The 24,418-nt window shown below is 44.9% G+C and overlaps 1 long non-coding RNA gene across 1 annotated transcript in view; it reads left to right on the top strand.

Annotated features, from left to right (window-relative positions):
- The first annotated feature begins 431 nt into the window (after positions 1–431).
- The window catches only part of LOC309660695, a 182,656-nt gene continuing 158,669 nt past the window's right edge, over positions 432–24,418 (top strand). Inside the window, exon 1 of the long non-coding RNA XR_014263551.1 lies at positions 432–707. This is a non-coding gene — a long non-coding RNA (uncharacterized lncRNA). The remainder of the gene's footprint in view (positions 708–24,418) is intronic.

The following is a 24,418-nucleotide window of genomic DNA, read 5'->3' as shown; positions in this document are numbered from 1 at the left end:
AATTCTTCTTCCTAATGGGAAAATAGAGTGACCTGTGCCTGTCCCAACACCTAGAGCTAGTCTCTCATTGGCTCCCCCTCTTCCCGTTTATCCTCAGGACAAATTGAAAGCTGTACGGAACAGGAGGTTAAAGGTGCTGATTCTCCAAGGAGGGAGATTTCTAGTAAAGCGGCTGGAATGGCGAACCCGAGCACAAGGAGATGAGAAATGAGGTGCGTGTTAGAAACCTTTCCCGATCACACGGTGTACCACCTTCTGGGTTTCTCATGCATGTTTTCGATGTAGGAGGATGCCCTTGAACCTGGAGATTTGGGACCCATGGGATGGGTAAGAGGCAGTATTACTTTAAAGGCTCTGTGTTTGCTCCCCCAACCTCACCAAGCCTCTCAGCTCCGAGAGTGTCCACCCTTATGTCTCATCCATCTGTGGGTCTAGATATGGTCAATCCAGGTGGCATCACAGCCCCTGAACGAATTTTGTAAGAATTTCTCTCTCTTTCACTGTCTTTGTTTCACGAGTTTTTTAAAGTACTTTATTTTTATAATGGGGTTTAGCTGCTTTTCATGGCTGTGTTTATGCCGCTTTACACCCACTTGACTCACTTCCAGAGAGATATCAATACATAGGTTTTAAGATTCTTACTAGTCAGATATATTCTTGTGCGGTGAATAGGGGGTGTTGAGTCCAGTTCACTGAGCAAGGAGTAGGTCTTCCTATTACATATTGGGTTTATGGAACGGTATGTGAGCTAATTTGAAACCCTTGTTTTATGCATCACCCCACCTCACCTTTCCCGTTAAGCAGCCATAGTGTGTTTTCTAAACGTGTGACTCTGTTCTGTTTTGTAATTCAGTTCAAGTGTAGCGGTTTTTACATTCTCTCTATAAGTGATAGCTTATGATAAGTGTCTTTTTCTGTGTGACTTATTTCACTTAGAATCGTCGTACCTAAATCCACTCATCATGCTGCTACTAGCCTTATGACATTGGTTTCATGGCTGAGTGATATTCCATTGTACATAAGGACCACCACTTCTTTATCCATTTTTCTCTTTCCTGGGATATTTAAGGTGTCATGAAGTGGAGGTTCTTGTCAACAGAGCAGCCCTAAACTTTGGGTTGCCTGTGTCTTGCTGATTTTTAGTTTTCCCAATTTATACGCCCATGAGTGGAAGTGCCCTATGCGCTGTAAGCTGTGTTTTTTCGATGTTTCATGACACACCGTACACTTCTCCAGAGTGGCTGTTGGCAATTTACATCCCGCCCATCAGCGTAGTAAGGCTCCCATTTCTCCATGGCCTTTCCTGCATTTCTGGTTTTGACACTTTTTTCAGCATGGCCCTTTTGACCGATGGGAAGCGAGAATGCTTTGTAGCGCTGATTTGCCTTTCCAGGTTGCTTGGTTGGCCAAAAAGGGCGTATGCGTTTATCCTGAATATATTCAGGAAAAAACGCATACGCCCTTTTTGGCAAAGGGCATCATTGTCGACGTTTTGCCGCTTTTCATGTGCTTTAAAGGCGATTCGAATCTACCTCCTGAAATCTGTTTCCTGCAATTCTGCCTTGCTTTCAAATCCTCTTCGTTGCCTTCCCTCAATATATTTGTGGACGAGAGTTATCATTTATAACTCTGCAGGTTTGTGAATTGCAGTGCCCCTGAGCTCCATTGTTCAACTCGCTTTTTTGGGAGCTGGCCGCAAAAGCGCAGGATGGCCTCAGGCCCTATTCCTTTTCCGGGCGGCAGGCTGAGCCTGTGGTTAATTCTTCTTCCTGATGGGAAAATAGAGTGACCTGTGCCTGTCCCAACACTTAGAGCTAGTCTCTCATTGGCTCCCCCTCTTCCCGTTCATCCTCAGGACAAATTGCAACCTGTACAGAACAGGAGGTTAAAGGTGCTGATTCTCCAAGGAGGGAGATTGCTAGTAAAGCGGCTGGAATGGCGAACCTGAGCACAAGGAGATGAGAAATGAGGTGCGTGTTAGAAACTTTTCCCGATCACACGGTGTACCACCTTCTGGGTTTCTCATGCATGTTTTCGATGTAGGAAGATGCCCTTGAACCTGGAGATTTGGGACCCCTGGGATGGGTAAGAGGCCGTATTACGTTAAAGGCTCTGTGTTTGCTCCCCCAACCTCACCAAGCCTCTCAGCTCCGAGAGTGTCCACCCTTATGTCTCATCCAGCTGTGGGTCTAGATATGGTCAATCCAGGTGGCATCACAGCCCCTGAACGAATTTTGTAAGAATTTCTCTCTCTTTCACTGTCTTTGTTTCACGAGTTTTTTAAAGTACTTTATTTTTATAATGGGGTTTAGCTGCTTTTCATGGCTGTGTTTATGCCGCTTTACTCCCACTTGACTCACTTCCAGAGAGATATCAATACATAGGATTTAAGATTCTTACAAGACAGATATATGCTTGTCAGGTGAATAGGGGGTGTTGAGTCCAGTTCATTGAGCAAGCAGTAGGTCTTCCTATTACATATTGGGTTTATGGAACGGTATCTGAGCTAATTTGAAACCCTTGTTTTATGCATCATCCCACCTCACCTTTCCCGTTAAGCAGCCATAGTGTGTTTTCTAAACGTGTGACTCTGTTCTGTTTTGTAATTCAGTTCAAGTGTAACGGTTTTTACATTCCCTCTATAAGTGATAGCTTATGATAAGTGTCTTTTTCTGTGTGACTTATTTCACTTAGAATCGTCGTACCTAAATCCACTCATCATGCTGCTACTAGCCTTATGACATTGATTTCATGGCTGAGTGATATTCCATTGTACATAAGGACCACCACTTCTTTATCCATTTTTCTCTTTCCTGGGATATTTAAGGTGTAATGAAGTGGAGGTTCTTGTCAACAGAGCAGCCCTAAACTTTGGGGTGCCTGTGTCTTGCTGATTTTTAGTTTTCCCTAATTTATACGCCCATGAGTGGAAGTGCCGTATGCCCTGTAAGCTGTGTTTTTTCGATGTTTCAGGACACACGGTACACTTCTCCAGAGTGGCTGTTGGCAATTTACATCCCTCCCATCAGCGTAGCAAGGCTCCCATTTCTCCATGGCCTGTCCTGCATTTCTGGTTTTGACACTTTTTTCAGCATGGCCCTTTTGACCGATGGGAAGCGAGACTGCTTTGTAGCTCTGATTTGCCTTTCCAGGTTGCTTGGTTGGCAAAAAAGGGCGTATGCGGTTTTTCCTGAATATATTCAGGAAAAAACGCATACGCCCTTTTTGGCCAAGGGCATCATTGTCGACGTTTTGCCGCTTTTCATGTGCTTTAAAGGCGATTCGAATCTACCTCCTGAAATCTGTTTCCTGCAATTCTGCCTTGCTTTCAAATCCTCTTCTTGCATTCCCTCAATATATTTGTGGACGAGAGTTATCATTTTTAACTCTGCATGTGTGTGAATTGCAGTGCCCCGGAGCTCCATTGTTCAACTCGCTTTTTTGGGAGATGACCGCAAAAGCGCAGGATGGCCTCAGGCCCTATTCTGGTTCAGGGCGGCAGGCTGAGCCTGTGGTTAATTCTTCTTCCTAATGGGAAAATAGAGTGACCTGTGCCTGTCCCAACACCTAGAGCTAGTCTCTCATTGGCTCCCCCTCTTCCCGTTTATCCTCAGGACAAATTGCAAGCTGTACGGAACAGGAGGTTAAAGGTGCTGATTCTCCAAGGAGGGAGATTGCTAGTAAAGGGGCTGGAATGGAGAACCCGAGCACAAGGAGATGAGAAATGAGGTGCATGTTAGAAACCTTTCCCGATCACACGGTGTACCACCTTCTGGGTTTCTCATGCATGTTTTCGATGTAGGAAGATGCCCTTGAACCTGGAGATTTGGGACCCCTGGGATGGGTAAGAGGCAGTATTACTTTAAAGGCTCTGTGTTTGCTCCCCCAACCTCACCAAGCCTCTCAGCTCCGAGAGTGTCCACCCTTATGTCTCATCCAGCTGTGGGTCTAGATATGTTCAATCCAGGTGGCATCACAGCCCCTGAACGAATTTTGTAAGAATTTCTCTCTCTTTCACTGTCTTTGTTTCACGAGTTTTTAAAGTACTTTATTTTTATAATGGGGTTTAGCTGCTTTTCACGGCTGTGTTTATGCCGCTTTACACCCACTTGACTCACTTCCAGAGAGATATCAATACATAGGTTTTAAGATTCTCACAAGTCAGATATATGCTTGTGAGGTGAATAGGGGGTGTTGAGTCCAGTTCACTGAGCAAGCAGTAGGTCTTCCTATTACATATTGGGTTTATGGAACGGTATCTGAGCTAATTTGAAACCCTTGTTTTATGCATCACCCCACCTCACCTTTCCCGTTAAGCAGCCATAGTGTGTTTTCTAAACGTGTGACTCTGTTCTGTTTTGTAATTCAGTTCAAGAGTAGAGGTTTTTACATTCCCTCTATAAGTGATACCTTATGAGAAGTGTCCTTTTCTGTGTGACTTATTTCACTTAGAATTGTCGTACCTAAATCCACTCATCATGCTGCTACTAGCCTTATGACATTGATTTCATGGCTGAGTGATATTCCATTGTACATAAGGACCACCACTTCTTTATCCATTTTTCTCTTTCCTGGGATATTTAAGGTGTCATGAAGTGGAGGTTCTTGTCAACAGAGCAGCCCTAAACTTTGGGGTGCCTGTGTCTTGCTGCTTTTTAGTTTTCCCAATTTATTCGCCCATGAGTGGAAGTGCCCTGTTCGCTCTAAGCTGTGTTTTTTCGATGTTTCAGGACACACGGTACACTTCTCCAGAGTGGCTGTTGGCAATTTACATCCCACCCATCAGCGTAGCAAGGCTCGCATTTCTCCATGGCCTGTCCTGCATTTCTGGTTTTGACACTTTTTTCAGCATGGCCCTTTTGACCGATGGGAAGCGAGACTGCTTTGTAGCGCTGATTTGCCTTTCCAGGTTGCTTGGTTGGCCAAAAAGGGCGTAGGCGTTTTTTCCTGAATATATTCAGGAAAAAACGCCTACGCCCTTTTTGGCCAAGGGCATCATTGTCGACGTTTTGCCGCTTTTCATGTGCTTTAAAGGCGATTCCAATCTACCTCCTGAAATCTGTTTCCTGCAATTCTGCCTTGCTTTCAAATCCTCTTCGTTGCCTTCCCTCAATATATTTGTGGACGAGAGTTATCATTTATAACTCTGCAGGTTTGTGAATTGCAGTGCCCCTGAGCTCCATTGTTCAACTCGCTTTTTTGGGAGCTGGCCGCAAAAGCGCAGGATGGCCTCAGGCCCTATTCTGTTTCCGGGCGGCAGGCTGAGCCTGTGGTTATTCTTCTTCCTGATGGGAAAATAGAGTGACCTGTGCCTGTCCCAACACCTAGAGCTAGTCTCTCATTGGCTCCCCCTCTTCCCGTTCATCCTCAGGACAACTTGCAAGCTTTACTGAACAGGAGGTTAAAGGTGCTGATTCTCCAAGGAGGGAGATTGCTAGTAAAGTGGCTGGAATGGCAAACCCGAGCACAAGGAGATGAGAAATGAGGTGCGTTTTAGAAACCTTTCCCGATCACACGGTCTACCACATTCTGGGTTTGTCATGCATGTTTTCGATGTAAGAAGATGCCCTTGAACCTGGATATTTGGGACCCATGGGATGGTTAAGAGGCAGTATTATGTTAAAGGCTCTGTGTTTGCTCCCCCAACCTCACCAAGCCTCTCAGCTCCGAGAGTGTCCACCCTTATGTCTCATCCAGCTGTGGGTCTAGATATGGTCAATCCAGGTGGCATCACAGCCCCTGAACGAATTTTGTAAGAATTTCTCTCTCTTTCACTGTCTTTGTTTCACGAGTTTTTTAAAGTACTTTATTTTTATAATGGGGTTTAGCTGCTTTTCATGGCTGTGTTTATGCCGCTTTACACCCACTTGACTCACTTCCAGAGAGATATCAATACATAGGATTTAAGATTCTTACAAGTCAGATATATGCTTGTGAGGTGAATAGGGGGTGTTGAGTCCAGTTCACTGAGCAAGCAGTAGGTCTTCCTATTACATATTGGGTTTATGGAACGGTATCTGAGCTAATTTGAAACCCTTGTTTTATGCATCACCCCACCTCACCTTTCCCGTTAAGCAGCCATAGTGTGTTTTCTAAACCTGTGACTCTGTTCTGTTTTGTAATTCAGTTCAAGTGTAACGGTTTTTACATTCCCTCTATAAGTGATAGATTATGATAAGTGTCTTTTTCTGTGTGACTTATTTCACTTAGAATCGTCGTACCTAAATCCACTCATCATGCTGCTACTAGCCTTATGACATTGATTTCATGGCTGAGTGATATTCCATTGTACATAAGGACCACCACTTCTTTATCCATTTTTCTCTTTCCTGGGAGATTTAAGGTGTCATGAAGTGGAGGTTCTTGTCAACAGAGCAGCCCTAAATTTTGGGGTGCCTGTGTCTTGCTGATTTTAAGTTTTCCCTAATTTATACGCCCATGAGTGGAAGTGCCGTATGCCCTGTAAGCTGTGTTTTTTCGATGTTTCAGGACAGATGGTACACTTCTCCAGAGTGGCTGTTGGCAATTTACATCCCGCCCATCAGCGTAGCAAGGCTCCCATTTCTCCATGGCCTGTCCTGCATTTCTGGTTTTGACACTTTTTTCAGCATGGCCCTTTTGACCGATGGGAAGCGAGACTGCTTTGTAGCGCTGATTTGCCTTTCCAGGTTGCTTGGTTGGCCAAAAAGGGCGTATGCGTTTTTTCCTGAATATATTCAGGAAAAAACGCATACGCCCTTTTTGGCCAAGGGCATCATTGTCGACGTTTTGCTGCTTTTCATGTGCTTTAAAGGCGATTCGAATCTACCTCCTGAATTCTGTTTCCTGCAATTCTGCCTTGCTTTCAAATCCTCTTCTTGCATTCCCTCAATATATTTGTGGACGAGAGTTATCATTTTTAACTCTGTATGTGTGTGAATTGCAGTGCCCCGGAGCTCCATTGTTCAACTCGCTTTTTTGGGAGATGACCGCAAAAGCGCAGGGTGGCCTCAGGCCCTATTCTGGTTCAGGGCGGCAGGCTGAGCCTGTGGTTAATTCTTCTTCCTAATGGGAAAATAGAGTGACCTGTGCCTGTCCCAACACCTAGAGCTAGTCTCTCATTGGCTCCCCCTCTTCCCGTTTATCCTCAGGACAAATTGAAAGCTGTACGGAACAGGAGGTTAAAGGTGCTGATTCTCCAAGGAGGGAGATTTCTAGTAAAGCGGCTGGAATGGCGAACCCGAGCACAAGGAGATGAGAAATGAGGTGCGTGTTAGAAACCTTTCCCGATCACACGGTGTACCACCTTCTGGGTTTCTCATGCATGTTTTCGATGTAGGAAGATGCCCTTGAACCTGGAGATTTGGGACCCATGGGATGGGTAAGAGGCAGTATTACTTTAAAGGCTCTGTGTTTGCTCCCCCAACCTCACCAAGCCTCTCAGCTCCGAGAGTGTCCACCCTTATGTCTCATCCAGCTGTGGGTCTAGATATGGTCAATCCAGGTGGCATCACAGCCCCTGAACGAATTTTGTAAGAATTTCTCTCTCTTTCACTGTCTTTGTTTCACGAGTTTTTTAAAGTACTTTATTTTTATAATGGGGTTTAGCTGCTTTTCATGGCTGTGTTTATGCCGCTTTACACCCACTTGACTCACTTCCAGAGAGATATCAATACATAGGTTTTAAGATTCTTACTAGTCAGATATATGCTTGTGAGGTGAATAGGGGGTGTTGAGTCCAGTTCACTTAGCAAGCAGTAGGTCTTCCTATTACATATTGGATTTATGGAACGGTATCTGAGCTAATTTGAAACCCTTGTTTTATGCATCACCCCACCTCACCTTTCCCGTTAAGCAGCCATAGTGTATTTTCTAAACGTGTGACTCTGTTCTGTTTTGTAATTCTGTTCAAGAGGAGCGGTTTTTACATTCCCTCTATAAGTGATACCTTATGAGAAGTGTCCTTTTCTGTGTGACTTATTTCACTTAGAATCGTCGTACCTAAATCCACTCATCATGCTGCTACTAGCCTTATGACATTGATTTCATGGCTGAGTGATATTCCATTGTACATAAGGACCACCACTTCTTTATCCATTTTTCTCTTTCCTGGGATATTTAAGGTGTCATGAAGTGGAGGTTCTTGTCAACAGAGCAGCCCTAAACTTTGGGGTGCCTGTGTCTTGCTGATTTTTAATTTTCCCAATTTATACGCCCATGAGTGGAAGTGCCCTGTGCGCTCTAAGCTGTGTTTTTTCGATGTTTCAAGACACACCGTACACTTCTCCAGCGTGGCTGTTGGCAATTTACGTCCCACCCATCAGCGTAGCAAGGCTCCCATTTCTCCATGGCCTGTCCTGCATTTCTGGTTTTGACAGTTTTTTCAGCATGGCCCTTTTGACCGATGGGAAGCGAGACTGCTTTGTAGCGCTGATTTGCCTTTCCAGGTTGCCTGGTTGGCCAAAAAGGGCGTAGGCGTTTTTTCCTGAATATATTCAGGAAAAAACGACTACGCCCTTTTTGGCCAAGGGCATCATTGTCGACGTTTTGCCGCTTTTCATGTGCTTTAAAGGCGATTCGAATGTACCTCCTGAAATCTGTTTCCTGCAATTCTGCCTTGCTTTCAAATCCTCTTCGTTGCCTTCCCTCAATATATTTGTGGACGAGAGTTATCATTTATAACTCTGCAGGTTTGTGAATTGCAGTGCCCCAGAGCTCCATTGTTCAACTCGCTTTTTTGGGAGCTGGCCGCAAAAGCGCAGGATGGCCTCAGGCCCTATTCCTTTTCCGGGCGGCAGGCTGAGCCTGTGGTTAATTCTTCTTCCTGATGGGAAAATAGAGTGACCTGTGCCTGTCCCAACACTTAGAGCTAGTCTCTCATTGGCTCCCCCTCTTCCCGTTCATCCTCAGGACAAATTGCAACCTGTACAGAACAGGAGGTTAAAGGTGCTGATTCTCCAAGGAGGGAGATTGCTAGTAAAGCGGCTGGAATGGCGAACCTGAGCACAAGGAGATGAGAAATGAGGTGCGTGTTAGAAACTTTTCCCGATCACACGGTGTACCACCTTCTGGGTTTCTCATGCATGTTTTCGATGTAGGAAGATGCCCTTGAACCTGGAGATTTGGGACCCCTGGGATGGGTAAGAGGCAGTATTACTTTAAAGGCTCTGTGTTTGCTCCCCCAACCTCACCAAGCCTCTCAGCTCCGAGAGTGTCCACCCTTATGTCTCATCCAGCTTTGGGTCTAGATATGGTCAATCCAGGTGGCATCACAGCCCCTGAACGAATTTTGTAAGAATTTCTCTCTCTTTCACTGTCTTTGTTTCACGAGTTTTTTAAAGTACTTTATTTTTATAATGGGGTTTAGCTGCTTTTCATGGCTGTGTTCATGCCGCTTTACACCCACTTGACTCACTTCCAGAGAGATATCAATACATAGGTTTTAAGATTCTTACAAGTCAGATATATGCTTGTGAGGTGAATAGGGGGTGTTGAGTCCAGTTCACTTAGCAAGCAGTAGGTCTTCCTATTACATATTGGATTTATGGAACGGTATCTGAGCTAATTTGAAACCCTTGTTTTATGCATCACCCCACCTCACCTTTCCCGTTAAGCAGCCATAGTGTATTTTCTAAACGTGTGACTCTGTTCTGTTTTGTAATTCTGTTCAAGAGGAGCGGTTTTTACATTCCCTCTATAAGTGATACCTTATGAGAAGTGTCCTTTTCTGTGTGACTTATTTCACTTAGAATCGTCGTACCTAAATCCACTCATCATGCTGCTACTAGCCTTATGACATTGATTTCATGGCTGAGTGATATTCCATTGTACATAAGGACCACCACTTCTTTATCCATTTTTCTCTTTCCTGGGATATTTAAGCTGTCATGAAGTGGAGGTTCTTGTCAACAGAGCAGCCCTAAACTTTGGGGTGCCTGTGTCTTGCTGATTTTTAATTTTCCCAATTTATACGCCCATGAGTGGAAGTGCCCTGTGCGCTCTAAGCTGTGTTTTTTCGATGTTTCAGGACACACCGTACACTTCTCCAGCGTGGCTGTTGGCAATTTACATCCCACCCATCAGCGTAGCAAGGCTCCCATTTCTCCATGGCCTGTCCTGCATTTCTGGTTTTGACAGTTTTTTCAGCATGGCCCTTTTGACCGATGGGAAGCGAGACTGCTTTGTAGCGCTGATTTGCCTTTCCAGGTTGCCTGGTTGGCCAAAAAGGGCGTAGGCGTTTTTTCCTGAATATATTCAGGAAAAAACGACTACGCCCTTTTTGGCCAAGGGCATCATTGTCGACGTTTTGCCGCTTTTCATGTGCTTTAAAGGCGATTCGAATGTACCTCCTGAAATCTGTTTCCTGCAATTCTGCCTTGCTTTCAAATCCTCTTCGTTGCCTTCCCTCAATATATTTGTGGACGAGAGTTATCATTTATAACTCTGCAGGTTTGTGAATTGCAGTGCCCCTGAGCTCCATTGTTCAACTCGCTTTTTTGGGAGCTGGCCGCAAAAGCGCAGGATGGCCTCAGGCCCTATTCTGTTTCCGGGCGGCAGGCTGAGCCTGTGGTTATTCCTCTTCCTGATGGGAAAATAGAGTGACCTGTGCCTGTCCGAACACCTAGAGCTAGTCTCTCATTGGCTCCCCCTCTTCCCGTTCATCCTCAGGACAACTTGCAAGCTTTACTGAACAGGAGGTTAAAGGTGCTGATTCTCCAAGGAGGGAGATTGCTAGTAAAGTGGCTGGAATGGCAAACCCGAGCACAAGGAGATGAGAAATGAGGTGCGTTTTAGAAACCTTTCCCGATCACACGGTCTACCACATTCTGGGTTTGTCATGCATGTTTTCGATGTAAGAAGATGCCCTTGAACCTGGATATTTGGGACCCATGGGATGGGTAAGAGGCCGTATTACGTTAAAGGCTCTGTGTTTGCTCCCCCAACCTCACCAAGCCTCTCAGCTCCGAGAGTGTCCACCCTTATGTCTCATCCAGCTGTGGGTCTAGATATGGTCAATCCAGGTGGCATCACAGCCCCTGAACGAATTTTGTAAGAATTTCTCTCTCTTTCACTGTCTTTGTTTCACGAGTTTTTTAAAGTACTTTATTTTTATAATGGGGTTTAGCTGCTTTTCATGGCTGTGTTTATGCCGCTTTACTCCCACTTGACTCACTTCCAGAGAGATATCAATACATAGGATTTAAGATTCTTACAATTCAGATATATGCTTGTCAGGTGAATAGGGGGTGTTGAGTCCAGTTCATTGAGCAAGCAGTAGGTCTTCCTATTACATATTGGGTTTATGGAACGGTATCTGAGCTAATTTGAAACCCTTGTTTTATGCATCATCCCACCTCACCTTTCCCGTTAAGCAGCCATAGTGTGTTTTCTAAACGTGTGACTCTGTTCTGTTTTGTAATTCAGTTCAAGTGTAACGGTTTTTACATTCCCTCTATAAGTGATAGCTTATGATAAGTGTCTTTTTCTGTGTGACTTATTTCACTTAGAATCGTCGTACCTAAATCCACTCATCATGCTGCTACTAGCCTTATGACATTGATTTCATGGCTGAGTGATATTCCATTGTACATAAGGACCACCACTTCTTTATCCATTTTTCTCTTTCCTGGGATATTTAAGGTGTCATGAAGTGGAGGTTCTTGTCAACAGAGCAGCCCTAAACTTTGGGGTGCCTGTGTCTTGCTGATTTTTAGTTTTCCCTAATTTATACGCCCATGAGTGGAAGTGCCGTATGCCCTGTAAGCTGTGTTTTTTCGATGTTTCAGGACACACGGTACACTTCTCCAGAGTGGCTGTTGGCAATTTACATCCCTCCCATCAGCGTAGCAAGGCTCCCATTTCTCCATGGCCTGTCCTGCATTTCTGGTTTTGACACTTTTTTCAGCATGGCCCTTTTGACCGATGGGAAGCGAGACTGCTTTGTAGCTCTGATTTGCCTTTCCAGGTTGCTTGGTTGGCAAAAAAGGGCGTATGCGTTTTTTCCTGAATATATTCAGGAAAAAACGCATACGCCCTTTTTGGCCAAGGGCATCATTGTCGACGTTTTGCCGCTTTTCATGTGCTTTAAAGGCGATTCGAATCTACCTCCTGAAATCTGTTTCCTGCAATTCTGCCTTGCTTTCAAATGCTCTTCTTGCATTCCCTCAATATATTTGTGGACGAGAGTTATCATTTTTAACTCTGCATGTGTGTGAATTGCAGTGCCCCGGAGCTCCATTGTTCAACTCGCTTTTTTGGGAGATGACCGCAAAAGCGCAGGATGGCCTCAGGCCCTATTCTGGTTCAGGGCGGCAGGCTGAGCCTGTGGTTAATTCTTCTTCCTAATGGGAAAATAGAGTGACCTGTGCCTGTCCCAACACCTAGAGCTAGTCTCTCATTGGCTCCCCCTCTTCCCGTTTATCCTCAGGACAAATTGCAAGCTGTACGGAACAGGAGGTTAAAGGTGCTGATTCTCCAAGGAGGGAGATTGCTAGTAAAGGGGCTGGAATGGAGAACCCGAGCACAAGGAGATGAGAAATGAGGTGCATGTTAGAAACCTTTCCCGATCACACGGTGTACCACCTTCTGGGTTTCTCATGCATGTTTTCGATGTAGGAAGATGCCCTTGAACCTGGAGATTTGGGACCCCTGGGATGGGTAAGAGGCAGTATTACTTTAAAGGCTCTGTGTTTGCTCCCCCAACCTCACCAAGCCTCTCAGCTCCGAGAGTGTCCACCCTTATGTCTCATCCAGCTGTGGGTCTAGATATGTTCAATCCAGGTGGCATCACAGCCCCTGAACGAATTTTGTAAGAATTTCTCTCTCTTTCACTGTCTTTGTTTCACGAGTTTTTAAAGTACTTTATTTTTATAATGGGGTTTAGCTGCTTTTCACGGCTGTGTTTATGCCGCTTTACACCCACTTGACTCACTTCCAGAGAGATATCAATACATAGGTTTTAAGATTCTTACAAGTCAGATATATGCTTGTGAGGTGAATAGGGGGTGTTGAGTCCAGTTCACTGAGCAAGCAGTAGGTCTTCCTATTACATATTGGGTTTATGGAACGGTATCTGAGCTAATTTGAAACCCTTGTTTTATGCATCACCCCACCTCACCTTTCCCGTTAAGCAGCCATAGTGTGTTTTCTAGACGTGTGACTCTGTTCTGTTTTGTAATTCAGTTCAAGAGTAGCGGTTTTTACATTCCCTCTATAAGTGATACCTTATGAGAAGTGTCCTTTTCTGTGTGACTTATTTCACTTAGAATTGTCGTACCTAAATCCACTCATCATGCTGCTACTAGCCTTATGACATTGATTTCATGGCTGAGTGATATTCCATTGTACATAAGGACCACCACTTCTTTATCCATTTTTCTCTTTCCTGGGATATTTAAGGTGTCATGAAGTGGAGGTTCTTGTCAACAGAGCAGCCCTAAACTTTGGGGTGCCTGTGTCTTGCTGATTTTTAGTTTTCCCAATTTATTCGCCCATGAGTGGAAGTGCCCTGTTCGCTCTAAGCTGTGTTTTTTCGATGTTTCAGGACACACCGTACACTTCTCCAGCGTGGCTGTTGGCAATTTACATCACGCCCATCAGTGTAGCAAGGCTCCCATTTCTCCATGGCCTGTCCTGCATTTCTGGTTTTGACACTTTTTTCAGCATGGCCGTTTTGACCGATGGGAAGCGAGACTGCATTGTAGCGCTGATGTGCCTTTCCAGGTTTCTTGGTTGGCAAAAAGGGCGTATGCGTTTTTTCCTGAATATATTCAGGAAAAAACGCATACGCACTTTTTGGCCAAGGGCATCATTGTGGAAGTTTTGCCGCTTTTCAGGTGCTTTAAAGGCGATTTGAATCTACCTCCTGAAATCTGTTTCCTGCAATTCTTCCTGGCTTTCAAATCCTCTTTGTTGCCTTCCCTCAATATATTTGTGGACGAGAGTTATCATTTATAATTCTGCAGGTTTGTGAATTGCAGTGCCCCTGAGCTCCATTGTTCAACTCGCTTTTTTGGGAGCTGGCCGCAAAATCGCAGGATGGCCTCAGGCCCTATTCTGGTTCAGGGCGGCAGGCTGAGCCTGTGGTTAATTCTTCTTCCTGATGGGAAAAGAGAGTGAACTGTGCCTGTCCCAACACCTAGAGCTAGTCTCTCATTGGCTCCCCCTCTTCCCGTTTATCCTCAGGACAAATTGCAAGCTGTACGGAACAGGAGGTTAAAGGTGCTGATTCTCCAAGGAGGGAGATTGCTAGTAAAGCGGCTGGAATGGCGAACCTGAGCACAAGGAGATGAGAAATGAGGTGCATGTTAGAAACCTTTCCCGATCACACGGTGTACCACCTTCTGGGTTTCTCATGCATGTTTTCGATGTAGGAAGATGCACTTGAACCTGGAGATTGGGACACATGGGATGGGTAACAGGCAGTGTTACTTTAAAGGCTCTGCATTTGCTCCCCCAACCTCACCAAGCCTCTCAGCTCCGAGAGTGTCCACCCTTATGTCTCATCCAGCTTCTGGTCTAGATATGGTCAATCGAGGTGGCATCACAGCCCCTGAACGAATTTTGTAAGAATTTCTCTCTCTTTCACTGTCTTTGTTTCACGGAATTTTTAAAGTACTTTATTTTATAATGGAGTTTAGCTGCTTTTCACGGCTGTGTTTATGCCGCTTTACACCCACTTGACTCACTTCCAGAGAGATATCAATACATAGGTTTTAATATTCTTACTACTCAGAAATATGCTTGTGCGGTGAATAGGGGATGTTGAGTCCAGTTCACTGAGCAAGGTGTACGTCTTCCTATTACATATTGGGTTTAAGGAACGGTATCTGAGCTAATTTGAAACCCTTGTTTTATGCATCACCCCACCTCACCTTTCCCGTTAAGCAGCCATAGTGTGTTTTCTAAACGTGTGACTCTGTTCTGTTTTGTAATTCACTTCAAGTGTAGCGGTTTTTACATTCCCTCTATAAGTGATAGCTTATGATAAGTGTCTTTTTCTGTGTGACTTATTTCACTTAGAATCGTCGTACCTAAATCCACTCATCATGCTGCTACTAGCCTTATGACATTGATTTCATGGCTGAGTGATATTCCATTGTACATAAGGACCACCACTTCTTTATCCATTTTTCTCTTTCATGGGATATTTCAGGTGTCATGAAGTGGAGGTTCTTATCAACAGAGCAGCCCTAAACTTTGGGGTGCTTGTGTCTTGCTGATTTTTAATTTTCCCAATTTATACGCCCATGAGTGGAAGTGCCCTATGCGCAGTAAGCTGTGTTTTTTCGATGTTTCAGGACACACCGTACACTTCTCCAGAGTGGCTGTTGGCAATTTACATCCCGCCCATCAGCGTAGCAAGGCTCCCATTTCTCCATGGCCTGTCCTACATTTCTGGTTTTGACACTTTTTTCAGCATGGCCCTTTTGACCGATGGGAAGCGAGACTGCATTGTAGCGCTGATGTGCCTTTCCAGGTTTCTTGGTTGGCAAAAAAGGGCATATGCGTTTTTTCCTGAATATATTAAGGAAAAAACGCATACGCCCTTTTTGGCCAAGGGCATCATTGTCGAAGTTTTGCCGCTTTTCACGTGCTTTAAAGGCGATTCGAATCTACCTCCTGAAATCTGTTTCCTGCAATTCTTCCTGGCTTTCAAATCCTCTTTGTTGCCTTCCCTCAATATATTGGTGGACGAGAGTTATCATTTATAACTCTGCATGTGTGTGAATTGCAGTGCCCCTGAGCTCCATTGTTCAACTCGCTTTTTTGGGAGCTGGCCGCAAAAGCGCAGGATGGCCTCAGGCCCTATTCTGGTTCAGGGCGGCAGGCTGAGCCTGTGGTTAATTCTTCTTCCTAATGGGAAAATAGAGTGACCTGTGCCTGTCCCAACAGCTAGAGGTAGTCTCTCATTGGCTCCCCCTCTTCCCGTTCATCCTCAGGACAAATTGCAAGCTGTACGGAACAGGAGGTTAAAGGTGCTGATTCTCCAAGGAGGGAGATTGCTAGTAAAGCGGCTAGAATGGCGAACCCGAGCTCAAGGAGATGAGAAATGAGGTGCGTTTTAGAAACGTTTCCCCATCACACGGTGTACCACCTTCTGGGTTTCTCATGCATGTTTTCGATGTAGGAAGATGCCCTTGAACCTGGAGATTTGGGACCCATGGGATGGGTAAGAGGCAGTATTACTTTAAAGGCTCTGTGTTTGCTCCCCCAACCTCACCAAGCCTCTCAGCTCCGAGAGTGTCCACTCTTATGTCTCATCCAGCTGTTGGTCTAGATATGGTCAATCCAGGTGGCATCACAGCCCCTGAACGAATTTTGTAAGAATTTCTCTCTCTTTCACTGTCTTTGTTTCACGGAATTTTTAAAGTACTTTATTTTTATAATGGGGTTTAGCTGCTTTTCACGGCTGTGTTTATGCCGCTTTACACCCACTTGACTAACTTCCAGAGAGATATCAATACATAGGTTTAAGATTCTTACTAGTCAGAAATATGCTTGTGCGGTGAATAGGGGGTGTTGAGTCCACTTCACTGAGCAAGGAGTAGGTCTTCCTATTACATATTGGGTTTATGGAACGGTATCTGAGGTAATTTGAAACCCTTGTTTTATGCATCACCCCACCTCACCTTTCCCGTTAAGCAGCCATAGTGTGTTTTCTAAACGTGTGACTCTGTTCTGTTTTGTAATTCACTTCAAGTGTAGCGGTTTTTACATTCCCTCTATAAGTGATAGCTTATGATAAGTGTCTTTTTCTGTGTGACTTATTTCACTTAGAATCGTCGTACCTAAATCCACTCATCATGCTGCTACTAGCCTTATGACATTGATTTCATGGCTGAGTGATATTCCATTGTACATAAGGACCACCACTTCTTTATCCATTTTTCTCTTTCATGGGATATTTCAGGTGTCATGAAGTGGAGGTTCTTATCAACAGAGCAGCCCTAAACTTTGGGGTGCTTGTGTCTTGCTGATTTTTAATTTTCCCAATTTATACGCCCATGAGTGGAAGTGCCCTATGCGCAGTAAGCTGTGTTTTTTCGATGTTTCAGGACACACCGTACACTTCTCCAGAGTGGCTGTTGGCAATTTACATCCCGCCCATCAGCGTAGCAAGGCTCCCATTTCTCCATGGCCTGTCCTACATTTCTGGTTTTGACACTTTTTTCAGCATGGCCCTTTTGACCGATGGGAAGCGAGACTGCATTGTAGCGCTGATGTGCCTTTCCAGGTTTCTTGGTTGGCAAAAAAGGGCATATGCGTTTTTTCCTGAATATATTAAGGAAAAAACGCATACGCCCTTTTTGGCCAAGGGCATCATTGTCGAAGTTTTGCCGCTTTTCACGTGCTTTAAAGGCGATTCGAATCTACCTCCTGAAATCTGTTTCCTGCAATTCTTCCTGGCTTTCAAATCCTCTTTGTTGCCTTCCCTCAATATATTGGTGGACGAGAGTTATCATTTATAACTCTGCATGTGTGTGAATTGCAGTGCCCCTGAGCTCCATTGTTCAACTCGCTTTTTTGGGAGCTGGCCGCAAAAGCGCAGGATGGCCTCAGGCCCTATTGTGGTTCAGGGCGGCAGGCTGAGCCTGTGGTTAATTCTTCTTCCTAATGGGAAAATAGAGTGACCTGTGCCTGTCCCAACAGCTAGAGGTAGTCTCTCATTGGCTCCCCCTCTTCCCGTTCATCCTCAGGACAAATTGCAAGCTGTACGGAACAGGAGGTTAAAGGTGCTGATTCTCCAAGGAGGGAGATTGCTAGTAAAGCGGCTAGAATGGCGAACCCGAGCTCAAGGAGATGAGAAATGAGGTGCGTTTTAGAAACGTTTCCCCATCACACGGTGTACCACCTTCTGGGTTTCTCATGCATGTTTTCGATGTAGGAAGATGCCCTTGAACCTGGAGATTTGGGACCCATGGGATGGGTAAGAGGCAGTATTACTTTAAAGGCTCTGTGTTTGCTCCCCCAACCTCACCAAGCCTCTCAGCTCCGAGAGTGTCCACTCTTATGTCTCATCCAGCTGTTGGTCTAGATATGGTCAATCCAGGTGGCATCACAGCCCCTGAACGAATTTTGTAAGAATTTCTCTCTCTTTCACTGTCTTTGTTTCACGGAATTTTTAAAGTACTTTATTTTTATAATGGGGTTTAGCTGCTTTTCACGGCTGTGTTTATGCCGCTTTACACCCACTTGACTAACTTCCAGAGAGATATCAATACATAGGTTTAAGATTCTTACTAGTCAGAAATATGCTTGTGCGGTGAATAGGGGGTGTTGAGTCCACTTCACTGAGCAAGGAGTAGGTCTTCCTATTACATATTGGGTTTATGGAACGGTATCTGAGGTAATTTGAAACCCTTGTTTTATGCATCACCCCACCTCACCTTTCCCGTTAAGCAGCCATAGTGTGTTTTCTAAACGTGTGACTCTGTTCTGTTTTGTAATTCACTTCAAGTGTAGCGGTTTTTACATTCCCTCTATAAGTGATAGATTATGATAATTGTCTTTTTCTGTGTGACTTATTTCACTTAGAATCGTCGTACCTAAATCCACTCATCATGCTGCTACTAGCCTTATGACATTGATTTCATGGCTGAGTGATATTCCATTGTACATAAGGACCACCACTTCTTTATCCATTTTTCTCTTTCCTGGGATATTTAAGGTGTCATGAAGTGGAGGTTCTTGTCAACAGAGCAGCCCTAAACTTTGGGGTGCCTGTGTCTTGCTGATTTTTAATTTTCCCAATTTATACGCCCATGAGTGGAAGTGCCCTGTGCGCTCTAAGCTGTGTTTTTTCGATGTTTCAGGACACACCGTACACTTCTCCAGCGTGGCTGTTGGCAATTTACATCCCACCCATCAGCGTAGCAAGGCTCCCATTTCTCCATGGCCTGTCCTGCATATCTGGTTTTGACAGTTTTTTCAGCATGGCCCTTTTGACCGATGGGAAGCGAGACTGCTTTGTAGCGCTGATTTGCCTTTCCAGGTTGCTTGGTTGGCCAAAAAGGGCGTATGCGTTTTTTCCTGAATATATTCAGGAAAAAACGCATATGCCCTTTTTGGCCAAGGGCATCATTGTCGACGTTTTGCTGCTTTTCATGTGCTTTAAAGGCGATTCGAATGTACCTCCTGAAATCTGTTTCCTGCAATTCTGCCTTGCTTTCAAATCCTCTTCGTTGCCTTCCCTCAATATATTTGTGGACGAGAGTTATCATTTATAACTCTGCAGGTTTGTGAATTGCAGTGCCCCTGAGCTCCATTGTTCAACTCGCTTTTTTGGGAGCTGGCCGCAAAAGCGCAGGATGGCCTCAGGCCCTATTCCTTTTCCGGGCGGCAGGCTGAGCCTGTGGTTAATTCTTCTTCCTGATGGGAAAATAGAGTGACCTGTGCCTGTCCCAACACCTAGAGCTAGTCTCTCATTGGCTCCCCCTCTTCCCGTTCATCCTCAGGACAACTTGCAACCTGTACAGAACAGGAGGTTAAAGGTGCTGATTCTCCAAGGAGGGAGATTGCTAGTAAAGCGGCTGGAATGGCCAACCCGAGCACAAGGAGATGAGAAATGAGGTGCGTTTTAGAAACCTTTCCCGATCACACGGGCTACCACATTCTGGGTTTGTCATGCATGTTTTCGATGTAAGAAGATGCCCTTGAACCTGGATATTTGGGACCCATGGGATGGGTAAGAGGCAGTATTACGTTAAAGGCTCTGTGTTTGCTCCCCCAACCTCACCAAGCCTCTCAGCTCCGAGAGTGTCCACCCTTATGTCTCATCCAGCTGTGGGTCTAGACATGGTCAATCCAGGTGGCATCACAGCCCCTGAACGAATTTTGTAAGAATTTCTCTCTATTTCACTGTCTTTGTTTCACGGGTTTTTAAAAGTACTTTATTTTTATAATGGGGTTTAGCTGCTTTTCACGGCTGTGTTTATGCCGCTTTACACCCACTAGACTCACTTCCAGAGAGATATCAATACATAGGTTTTAAGATTCTTACTAGTCAGATATATTCTTGTGCAGTGAATAGGGGGTGTTGAGTCCAGTTCACTGAGCAAGGAGTAGGTCTTCCTATAACATACTGGGTTTATGGAACGGTATCTGAGCTAATTTGAAACCCTTGTTTCATGCATCACCCCACCTCGCCTTTCCCGTTAAACAGCCACAGTGGGTTTTCTAAACATGTGACTCTGTTCTGTTTTGTAATTCAGTTCAAGTGTAGCGGTTTTTACATTCCCTCTCTAAGTGATAGCTTATGATAAGTGTCTTTTTCTGTGTGACTTATTTCACTTAGAGTCATCGTACCTAAATCCACTCATCATGCTGCTACTAGCCTTATGACATTGATTTCATGGCTGAGTGATATTCCATTGTACATAAGGACCACCACTTCTTTATCCATTTTTCTCTTTCCTGGGATATTTAAGGTGTCATGAAGTGGAGGTTCTTGTCAAGAGAGCAGCCCTAAACTTTGGGGTGCCTGTGTCTTGCTGATTTTTAGTTTTCCCAGTTTATACGCCCATGAGTGGAAGTGCCCTATGCGCTGTAAGCTGTGTTTTTTCGATGTTTCAGGACACACCGTACACTTCTCCAGAGTGGCTGTTGGCAATTTACATCCCGCCCATCAGCGTAGCAAGGCTCCCATTTCTCCATGGCCTGTCCTGCATTTCTGGTTTTGACAGTTTTTTCAGCATGGCCCTTTTGACCGATGGGAAGCGAGACTGCTTTGTAGCGCTGATTTGCCTTTCCAGGTTGCTTGGTTGGCCAAAAAGGGCGTATGCGTTTTTTCCTGAATATATTCAGGAAAAAACGCATACGCCCTTTTTGGCCAAGGGCATCATTGTCGACGTTTTGCCGCTTTTCATGTGCTTTAAAGGCGATTCGAATCTACCTCCTGAAATCTGTTTCCTGCAATTCTGCCTTGCTTTCAAATCCTCTTCGTTGCCTTCCCTCAATATATTTGTGGACGAGAGTTATCATTTATAACTCTGCAGGTTTGTGAATTGCAGTGCCCCTGAGCTCCATTTTTCAACTCGCTTTTTTGGGAGCTGGCCGCAAAAGCGCAGGAGGGCCTCAGGCCCTATTCCTTTTCCGGGCGGCAGGCTGAGCCTGTGGTTAATTCTTCTTCCTGATGGGAAAATAGAGTGACCTGTGCCTGTCCCAACACTTAGAGCTAGTCTCTCATTGGCTCCCCCTCTTCCCGTTCATCCTCAGGACAAATTGCAACCTGTACAGAACAGGAGGTTAAAGGTGCTGATTCTCCAAGGAGGGAGATTGCTAGTAAAGCGGCTGGAATGGCCAACCCGAGCACAAGGAGATGAGAAATGAGGTGCGTGTTAGAAACCTTTCCCGATCACACGGTGTACCACCTTCTGGGTTTCTCATGCATGTTTTCGATGTAGGAAGATGCCCTTGAACCTGGAGATTTGGGACCCATGGGATGGGTAAGAGGCAGTATTACTTTAAAGGCTCTGCGTTTGCTCCCTCAACCTCACCAAGCCTCTCAGCTCCGACAGTGTCCACCCTTATGTCTCATCCAGCTGTGGGTCTAGACATGGTCAATCCAGGTGGCATCACAGCCCCTGAACGAATTTTGTAAGAATTTCTCTCTATTTCACTGTCTTTGTTTCACGGGTTTTTAAAAGTACTTTATTTTTATAATGGGGTTTAGCTGCTTTTCACGGCTGTGTTTATGCCGCTTTACACCCACTAGACTCACTTCCAGAGAGATATCAATACATAGGTTTTAAGATTCTTACTAGTCAGATATATTCTTGTGCAGTGAATAGGGGGTGTTGAGTCCAGTTCACTGAGCAAGGTGTAGGTCTTCCTATAACATACTGGGTTTATGGAACGGTATCTGAGCTAATTTGAAACCCTTGTTTCATGCATCACCCCACCTCGCCTTTCCCGTTAAACAGCCATAGTGTGTTTTCTAAACATGTGACTCTGTTCTGTTTTGTAATTCAGTTCAAGTGTAGCGGTTTTTACATTCCCTCTCTAAGTGATAGCTTATGATAAGTGTCTTTTTCTGTGTGACTTATTTCACTTAGAGTCATCGTACCTAAATCCACTCATCATGCTGCTACTAGCCTTATGACATTGATTTCATGGCTGAGTGATATTCCATTGTACATAAGGACCACCACTTCTTTATCCATTTTTCTCTTTCCTGGGATATTTAAGGTGTCATGAAGTGGAGGTTCTTGTCAAGAGAGCAGCCCTAAACTTTGGGGTGCCTGTGTCTTGCTGATTTTTAGTTTTCCCAGTTTATACGCCCATGAGTGGAAGTGCCCTATGCGCTGTAAGCTGTGTTTTTTCGATGTTTCAGGACACACCGTACACTTCTCCAGAGTGGCTGTTGGCAATTTACATCCCGCCCATCAGCGTAGCAAGGCTCCCATTTCTCCATGGCCTGTCCTGCATTTCTGGTTTTGACAGTTTTTTCAGCATGGCCCTTTTGACCGATGGGAAGCGAGACTGCTTTGTAGCGCTGATTTGCCTTTCCAGGTTGCTTGGTTGGCCAAAAAGGGCGTATGCGTTTTTTCCTGAATATATTCAGGAAAAAACGCATACGCCCTTTTTGGCCAAGGGCATCATTGTCGACGTTTTGCCGCTTTTCATGTGCTTTAAAGGCGATTCGAATCTACCTCCTGAAATCTGTTTCCTGCAATTCTGCCTTGCTTTCAAATCCTCTTCGTTGCCTTCCCTCAATATATTTGTGGACGAGAGTTATCATTTATAACTCTGCAGGTTTGTGAATTGCAGTGCCCCTGAGCTCCATTTTTCAACTCGCTTTTTTGGGAGCTGGCCGCAAAAGCGCAGGATGGCCTCAGGCCCTATTCCTTTTCCGGGCGGCAGGCTGAGCCTGTGGTTAATTCTTCTTCCTGATGGGAAAATAGAGTGACCTGTGCCTGTCCCAACACTTAGAGCTAGTCTCTCATTGGCTCCCCCTCTTCCCGTTCATCCTCAGGACAAATTGCAACCTGTACAGAACAGGAGGTTAAAGGTGCTGATTCTCCAAGGAGGGAGATTGCTAGTAAAGCGGCTGGAATGGCCAACCCGAGCACAAGGAGATGAGAAATGAGGTGCGTGTTAGAAACCTTTCCCGATCACACGGTGTACCACCTTCTGGGTTTCTCATGCATGTTTTCGATGTAGGAAGATGCCCTTGAACCTGGAGATTTGGGACCCATGGGATGGGTAAGAGGCAGTATTACTTTAAAGGCTCTGCGTTTGCTCCCTCAACCTCACCAAGCCTCTCAGCTCCGACAGTGTCCACCCTTATGTCTCATCCAGCTGTGGGTCTAGACATGGTCAATCCAGGTGGCATCACAGCCCCTGAACGAATTTTGTAAGAATTTCTCTCTATTTCACTGTCTTTGTTTCACGGGTTTTTAAAAGTACTTTATTTTTATAATGGGGTTTAGCTGCTTTTCACGGCTGTGTTTATGCCGCTTTACACCCACTAGACTCACTTCCAGAGAGATATCAATACATAGGTTTTAAGATTCTTACTAGTCAGATATATTCTTGTGCAGTGAATAGGGGGTGTTGAGTCCAGTTCACTGAGCAAGGAGTAGGTCTTCCTATAACATACTGGGTTTATGGAACGGTATCTGAGCTAATTTGAAACCCTTGTTTCATGCATCACCCCACATCGCCTTTCCCGTTAAACAGCCATAGTGGGTTTTCTAAACATGTGACTCTGTTCTGTTTTGTAATTCAGTTCAAGTGTAGCGGTTTTTACATTCCCTCTCTAAGTGATAGCTTATGATAAGTGTCTTTTTCTGTGTGACTTATTTCACTTAGAGTCATCGTACCTAAATCCACTCATCATGCTGCTACTAGCCTTATGACATTGATTTCATGGCTGAGTGATATTCCATTGTACATAAGGACCACCACTTCTTTATCCATTTTTCTCTTTCCTGGGATATTTAAGGTGTCATGAAGTGGAGGTTCTTGTCAAGAGAGCAGCCCTAAACTTTGGGGTGCCTGTGTCTTGCTGATTTTTAGTTTTCCCAGTTTATACGCCCATGAGTGGAAGTGCCCTATGCGCTGTAAGCTGTGTTTTTTCGATGTTTCAGGACACACCGTACACTTCTCCGGCGTGGCTGTTGGCAATGTACATCCCGCCCATCAGCATAGCAAGGCTCCCATTTCTCCATGGCCTGTCCTGCATTTCTGGTTTTGACAGTTTTTTCAGCATGGCCCTTTTGACCGATGGGAAGCGAGACTGCTTTGTAGCGCTGATTTGCCTTTCCAGGTTGCTTGGTTGGCCAAAAAGGGCGTATGCGTTTTTTCCTGAATATATTCAGGAAAAAACGCATACGCCCTTTTTGGCCAAGGGCATCATTGTCGACGTTTTGCCGCTTTTCATGTGCTTTAAAGGCGATTCGAATCTACCTCCTGAAATCTGTTTCCTGCAATTCTG

This window comes from Balaenoptera physalus (assembly GCF_965194825.1).
Source record: "Balaenoptera physalus genome assembly, contig: SUPER_4_unloc_7, whole genome shotgun sequence".
NCBI classification, from domain to species: Eukaryota; Metazoa; Chordata; class Mammalia; order Artiodactyla; family Balaenopteridae; genus Balaenoptera; species Balaenoptera physalus.
This window is presented reverse-complemented; position numbering and strand designations above follow the sequence as displayed.